The sequence below is a fragment of the Aquila chrysaetos genome, chromosome 4, assembly GCF_900496995.4.
Source record: "Aquila chrysaetos chrysaetos chromosome 4, bAquChr1.4, whole genome shotgun sequence".
NCBI classification, from domain to species: Eukaryota; Metazoa; Chordata; class Aves; order Accipitriformes; family Accipitridae; genus Aquila; species Aquila chrysaetos.
Window position 1 is genome coordinate 32,561,150 of NC_044007.1, and position 7,193 is coordinate 32,568,342.

Below are 7,193 nucleotides of genomic sequence, written 5' to 3' on the forward strand. Positions count from 1 at the left end.
GAATACTTTGCAGTTGCACTTCTGTATACAATAAAGATTGATGGAATTAATTGTAATGAATATTCAGTGCTTTGAAATCTGATTGCAAGATGGCTCAGACACTTAGGCGAAGCACCTGAGGGACTCTAAGCCTTTCTGCTTCCCTTGACGCGCTAGCTAACATGTCTACATTAGCCAGTGCTGTGGTCCAGGGGGAGCAAGGTCTGTACGGTGAAATGCCATGAGACCCGATGTCCACACTGAATGCATTTCAAGAGTTTTTACTTTGGACTAATTCTTATCTGGTTGTGAGCACTGAAATTATGTTTCTGAGAGCAGAACAATAAGTAATTTGATTCGGGTGCTTTTCTGGAGTATACCTTCTTGTGTAGTTTCATCCAGAAAGAATTAAATTCAAATTCATTTCAGTTTAAATTCAGAATTTCAGCTTCAAACCCTCTCTGTGGTGCAGGCCAAAGTGAGGTAGGTGAGGGATATCAAGACATTTGCTATTAGAAGCACACTCCTGAACTGAACTAAGGTAGGCGTACCATTTTGGGTCTACCATCACTTCCAGAAAGCATGTTGGGCAGAGAGGGTATGCAGCATAGGGGTGGGTGTCAGCTGCAAGGGGTTTTGGTCCTCAGTAGTCCTGTATTGCCATCTTTGCTTTGGATCAGTTCCTCATTATTGTCTACTCCTGCTGACCAGTCTGGTTCAGCCTCATCTCTATCAGAGGATAGAGAAACTTCCATGAGGTGCAGATAGATATTTTCTCTATTATATGAGTTTTCTGAGCTCTTATGCCTCCTATCATAGGCTGCAGTTCCAGACAGCATTTTTTTTACCGGGGCTGGATTGGGTAAAATGAGTTGCAGAAATGCCCAGGACTGGGCAAAGCTTGTTAGTGAGGGTGCAGTACTGTACAAATTTAGATATTTTGCATACAACCTGAGCTGCCTTCCACACTGCCAGATAATCCAGGAAAACAGTGACAGAAAATAGGTTTATTAGTATTAGTAAGGCTCATCTTTACAGTATCTATGTCTCTTTTAATAACATTTTCTAAGTTTGCTAAATGTCAAGATGTCAAGTCATATACAGTGAGGTTTATGCTGTTGGCCTGTGTTCCTTGGCCAAGCCATGTGGGGTGAAATTCCAATCCCAATGAGAATTTTGCACTTTGAAGGGGGGAAAAAAGTTAATTTCTGGCATATCATTCTCAATTTTCTGCTTGTATTTTCATTTAAGCTAAGGAAACACAAGGGTGCAAACTACTATAGATCTCTTCTAGTGAGTTTTTTACCAGATTTCACTTTTTCATGTACTAACCATGTTGAAAGGGAAAGTCAGGCTCTTTCTTATTCTGCCCTACATTAAGGAAAGCTGGATGGTCATCCACCTTCTCTTTGCCTCCCCTCCTGCCCCAAACCCTGACCAGTGGATATGGAGCCGGTACAGGAGAGAGGAAAATGAATCATGGAGGTGAGAGGCATGTACCAGGTCAAGCTCAGGCTCCAGCCAGTTAGCAGGAGCTGGAGCAAGAGTATCCCCCCATTCGTATGTGGAGTGGGGCTTTTCCCTCCCGTCTAATGGATGATACAGGCAGGTTGCTGCCTGCCTTTTATCTTTATCTCAAACTGGGGGAGTTGTGGCTTCTAGCTTTTTGAGGGCAGTAACATATCTGTGCAAGTAATTGTTTTTTTTTTCTGAGTTCAGTTGAGTTGAAAGAAATGGAAGAGCCTGGGAAGGAACAGGTAATTCAGGTCACCCCTAATTGTCAACATTTTAGAATGCTTCATTTGTTTTTAAACAAATGTAAAACAAAACAGGTCAAATAAATCAAACGGAACATTTCAGCAAGGGATTTATTTTTTAGCTCTTTTTATCCCCCTTTTTACATGCTGAAAAAGAAAATTATTTTTTTTTTTTACATAAGGGATCTAAATGATCCCTTTTGGAAAGGTTGAGCAAAATGCATTTGGGAAGGTAAAATTATTTATCAAATTAATTCTTAATGTGCAAATCGTTTCAGTGTCCCTCATAAAAATCTGTATTAGTTGTTTCCACCTATTTTTCTTTCTTTAGTCTCCAGCCCCAGCTATTGTTATAATTGACAGCTGTCATAATTGCTTAAGCCTTTGTTGAAAGCTGTCAAAACTACAGGCTTAAAATTAATTTAAAATAAATTAGTCACATTTGGCAAATACAGCTTCTTCATCGGTTCACGACATTAGTATCTTAATATATTTAGAATGAAATAAGAGAGTAAGTTAGCAAAGACTAAGGTGGCATCTGGACACTGAAAATCTTCCAGTAAGGCTATGTTTAAATAGCTTTGGCCTAACTCGAAATATTTGAGTGCTTACCTTGATCTGCTCAGATCTTCTTCAGTAGGTAAGCTCCAAAGAAACTGTGTTGGAGAAAGCTCCATAGGTGGAGCTGATGGAGGAGCACCGAGTCTCTGAATCCTGCTAAGAGATAAGTAGGTGTAAAGGTTGGATATTAAATAATTCAATATTATTGACACTTAGGCGATCCTAGCTAGAGACAGTCAGGCAACAAGAGAATTTTTCTGTTAGAAAATTAAGCACCCAATGCTGATGTTTTCAAGCTCCGCTCAGCAGACCCTGGGGATTCCCTGCATTATTCTCAGGGTCTTAAAATAAAGCAAGTTGACAGTGGCCATACAACGAGTCACACAGTCATGTTTACAATGTTCACTGAAAAATGTCTTGGGCTCCACAAACTGAAGAGATGAAATCTGTTGCTGAAGGAAATTTGGATGCCTCTCTGGTTAGGCGACAGCTAAGTGCAGTTCAGCTCCCCCTCAATTTCCACTCTGCATGCAGTGGTTAATAGGAGAATGTAAAATTTGGTCCAAAAGACAGCCAGGCAAATGTGTCCTATTCTGAGGCTTTCTTACATTGGTCTTCATTTGTAAAACAGAGATAATAACCTCCAGTATAAACCTTGGTCTTGTTTGCTTTGAAATGAAATGTAAACATTCCCTTTGGGTTCCGTGTGGAAGGATCAGGCTTAATAGCAATTCTGCTAGCACTCAGTAGCTACAGGATCAGGTTGTCCTGAGGATTGCCCATCTGCCTGGTAAACAGTAAAATATAAATTACCATTCCCCAAAGAGAACAACTTTCCAAGACTTTGACCAAATAGCACCATCATTTTTTTGTCATCTATTTTGACATGTGAGTTTTCTTTTTTGGGGGCACAATGGTGGAAAAAAAGATGAAAACAAGAGGTTCCTGAACAGTGATATGCTCTTAGTAGTCCTCCGCAGATATTACTCTATTTGCTTTACATATGAATGACTCTACCTCTGGGATGACTTCTTAATGCATATTTCTATTTTGCATGAGGAAGGGGAAAAAAGTATAAATAAAACTCCCAAAGGTGGAGAAAGGCTCATCATTTGAACTAAATAATGGAGGAAGGAGCACTGTGGACAAGGAAGAAAAAAAATGCACCAAAAAGAATATTAAATCAGAGGTGGTGACATGATGAAAACATAAAACTTACACATTTTATTATTCATCACTTACTGTTATGGAAATGTATGCAGGGGCTCCACTATGATGAATGCAAATCCTCGACCCATTCTTCTGACATTCACCATCTGTATGATTTTCATTAACCCCACCTTTTTAGGTCAGCTTCAAGTGTTTCTGTAATCTTATTTGAACTTAAAAACAGAAAGAGAGAGTGAGAGAGAAGAAAAGTGTTCTTAGTGTAATGTAGCATCATGGTAGCTGTTACCAGAAAAGCATGCATGCAGGAACTGAGATCTGCTAATGTGTGTCCAAGTCTCCCGGTGATATGGTGAGAAGCCATGGAACTAATGCTATGTGTAATCAGTTTGTAATTAATTTCTTTGCTGTATTGTCTCCCAGCTGCCTGGTCACATAGCTGCTTATTCTTGGAGGAGTGTAGTGGAAACATAGCAGGTAAACTGCGGCGATGAAAAAGGCACTCGGGATGACAACAAAATGGTTCCGAAGCAACGGCAGAAAGACCTCTATTGTCTTTTACAGCATACTTATATATTACTAAAACAGGAGCACATATCTGGCTTGGCTGGGATGTTTGCCAGTCCTCAGAACACTTAAACACATTCCACACTCATACTCGTGACTGTCTTCAGCCACATCTTCCCAGGCATGCACCAGGCAATCCTCTGACCTGACCTTGTAAAACTAGTTCTTCAAAGGCTTGGCAAACATGCAGCACAACAAGAGCTGCTCCCACAGTAAACTCTGTATTGGTTTCCATCTGCACAATTTTTCTGAATGTCTCTGTTAGAAGGACAGACCTCCCTCCACTGCCTTATTTCACAAAGTGGGGAATTTAACCTGTCAGCTACAGGGATGTTACCCAGAGGTAGGATTCATAGTCATTTTTGCTGAGGTCCTGGCAACTTGGGTTTTTTTTCCTGAATTCAGACCTTTTGGGATCCTAAATAGTTTAGGCTTATACTTGATTTTGAACAGAATTCACATACATGCCCCCATGCTGAAATGCTTTATTGAATCAGTACAATGGAAAGGGGTGCTGCATGAGAATGAATCACAGTACTATAATGATGAACTTCCCTAAAGAATTTATCCTAGGGCTTATTCTATGATTTTGTCACTAATCTCTTACTACCATTCTCAGATAGAAGAGCCCACATACCGTCATTCTTTCTAGCCTCTAATACGCAGTGTCACATAGCTGCTTGTAGAAATACTTGTTAATTTTGACCAGGAACATTCTAAATATATCTTACAGGAGCAATGGCATTTCCCAAATACTTTTGAAATGCTTACACCCTTTAGACCCAATGCACACTATAGCACAGTGGTGGACTTGTACATGAGACTGTAGTTTCTGACAAGTATCAAGTCAGTAGAATGGTCAAAGCACTGAAATCCTGCCCTACAGGAGATGCTGAAATCTCAGAAATTTGGCCACACCCTGAACTGGGATGAAGAATCAACATTTTGGAACTCTTCACAAATCTGAATATTCTGCAAACCTTGCTCTGATTAGCCACACCCTTTTGACTATCCTATAGGTAATGGAAAGGTTGTATTGATAAAGTTGAAATGGAATATTTTAGTAATTTCATGACAAAATGTCTGGATTTTGCACAGATTCCTGCAGATTGCTTCATCTGAGGACTGGAAACTTGTGGCAAACACTAAAATTGGTGCTAAAAGATGATTTAGTTAAAATTGAGAATTTTTTGGGGTAAATTTCATGAAAATTTTTGGTACTGAAGTGTGGCATATAATTAGTGCTAGAAATCTGAGAGGGCCAGAGTGTACCTGAATACTTAAAACCTGTATTATTAATTATTAATTTATGAATATGGAAATTATATAGGCATTTGTACCTGTAAGAATGCCCATAAGAATGTAATATACCTGTATTTCTTATCTTTCCCAGCAGTGCTGCTTGAAAAAGAAGACAGAATGTGGGAGAATTGAATTATATCATCAGAAACTGAAAATTCCTGTAATGCTATGAAGTACTTCCTAGAAATAAAGCTATGAAGAAGTGTGGCTACCTGGGTAATACTATAGGAGGGAGTCAGAGATACATCACCAGCTTCTTTGGGTGGATGACTTTTATTTACAGACTGATGAGTCTGTATGTGTGAGTTACCTTACTGAAACATATTTATTTTTGTATTGCTTGCTGACCAGCAACTCTTAAGCGGAGACTGAGGCTGGAAAGATTCCCGAAGCTGAACAACTCCCTCAAAAAGCATCTGTGTCTGAGAATAAGTGTCTCGGGGAAATCCCAGGGCCCATCAGATCTGCAGTGCAGGGTATGCTGCTGCTGATGCAGTCCCCTGAGTGCCAGCTGGTGGTGATTTGTTCAGGAGCACATTTTCAGCAGGCTGGTCTTGGTAGACGCCCTCCTTTAGCATCATGACAGCTTTCTGTGCCTGAAAAGAGCAGGTGGGCAGTAAACTTGCTTTGGACAGAAATTACCCCAGATCAATTACTGACTGGCTGATGTTGTCTAAACATGATCTTTGGCTTTGTGAAACAGTTGTACTGATGCTTGTTGGAGCTATTTATTATGTCCAGAGCCTAATCTTTCATTTAATCTTTGGACTTAAAGTTGTTCTGATACATATGTTTTCGGATGTTGATAGCATAAACAAGCAGAATTAGCTGTCTTAACATTGTCGTCGGTTTCCTCTGGGAACTGGCAGAACTCTGTCTTGCAATGACTTGGGCAAAAGCTGGGAGCTGTATCTGCATGCTGGCAGCTAACGTGAGGGTGTGAGACCACAGCCCTCTGACTCTTCCCATGAAGTCAGAGCCCTTCCACTTTTCCAGTTGTTGGCTTCATTGCTGATGGGTCATGTAAACTGCTAGCTCAGAGCTGACATCTAGGCATTTTTAGTATAAAGAGTGAAATCTGATTCTGCTTTGCAGTATACCCTATTACTTTAGGATCCATTGTTTCTATAAGATCACAATTTTTGTAAACATTTTGGCTGACTGAGTGAACAATAGTAGAACAACACCCCTATGGCACAAACTTCCTAAGGCAGAGGGAAACTCCTGTGGGAGTTAGGTCCAGAAGTGGAAATCAAGAAAGCAGAGTTTGGGATGTCACAGCTATGCTGGTGGTACTCGTGGGGAGACATGTCCTCTACAAGGCACAAGCTGAAGGGGGTTTTAATCATCATTTAATCATCTGCTAGAGTGAAAAAAAACACCAGACAACTACAGTAGAGCAGCAAGGTGCTGATTTTATGTAATGGTACATTACATAGGTATCTATGTAGCTGCTCAAAGTAGGAGGAAACTATTGCTCAAGACAGTGAAGCCAAAGACTTCATTGAATCCTGCTTTGAATCCTTCTTAGCTTCACTGTTATTAACTAGGGACTCCTTGAAAATGTGTGGTGGTGTGTGGAAGCAGAGGTTTGGTAGCTTATAGTTATCCATGTGTGGCTGTAAGCCAGGGAACAGTGAGAGAAGCTAAAGAATGGGGTGGGATAACCCGTGGGGTCCTCCATAGGCTGCAGTGTGGATATCTGCTCCGCAGTGGACCTCCGTGGGCTGCAGGGGGACAGCCTGCCTCACCATGGTCTTCCCCACGGGCTGCAGGGGAATCTCTGCTCCGGCGCCTGGAGCACCTCCTCCCCCTCCTTCTTCACTGAGCCTGGAGTCTGCAGGGCTGTTTCTTTTGCAT

General features: G+C 40.9%; 1 long non-coding RNA gene across 1 annotated transcript; it reads left to right on the plus strand.

Annotated features, from left to right (window-relative positions):
* Positions 1–3,889: 3,889 nt before the first annotated feature.
* Positions 3,890–5,540, plus strand: LOC115340871. Its single transcript, XR_003923241.1, has 2 exons — positions 3,890–3,941; positions 5,425–5,540. It is a non-coding gene; the product is annotated as an uncharacterized LOC115340871 (long non-coding RNA).
* The last annotated feature ends 1,653 nt before the right edge of the window (positions 5,541–7,193 follow it).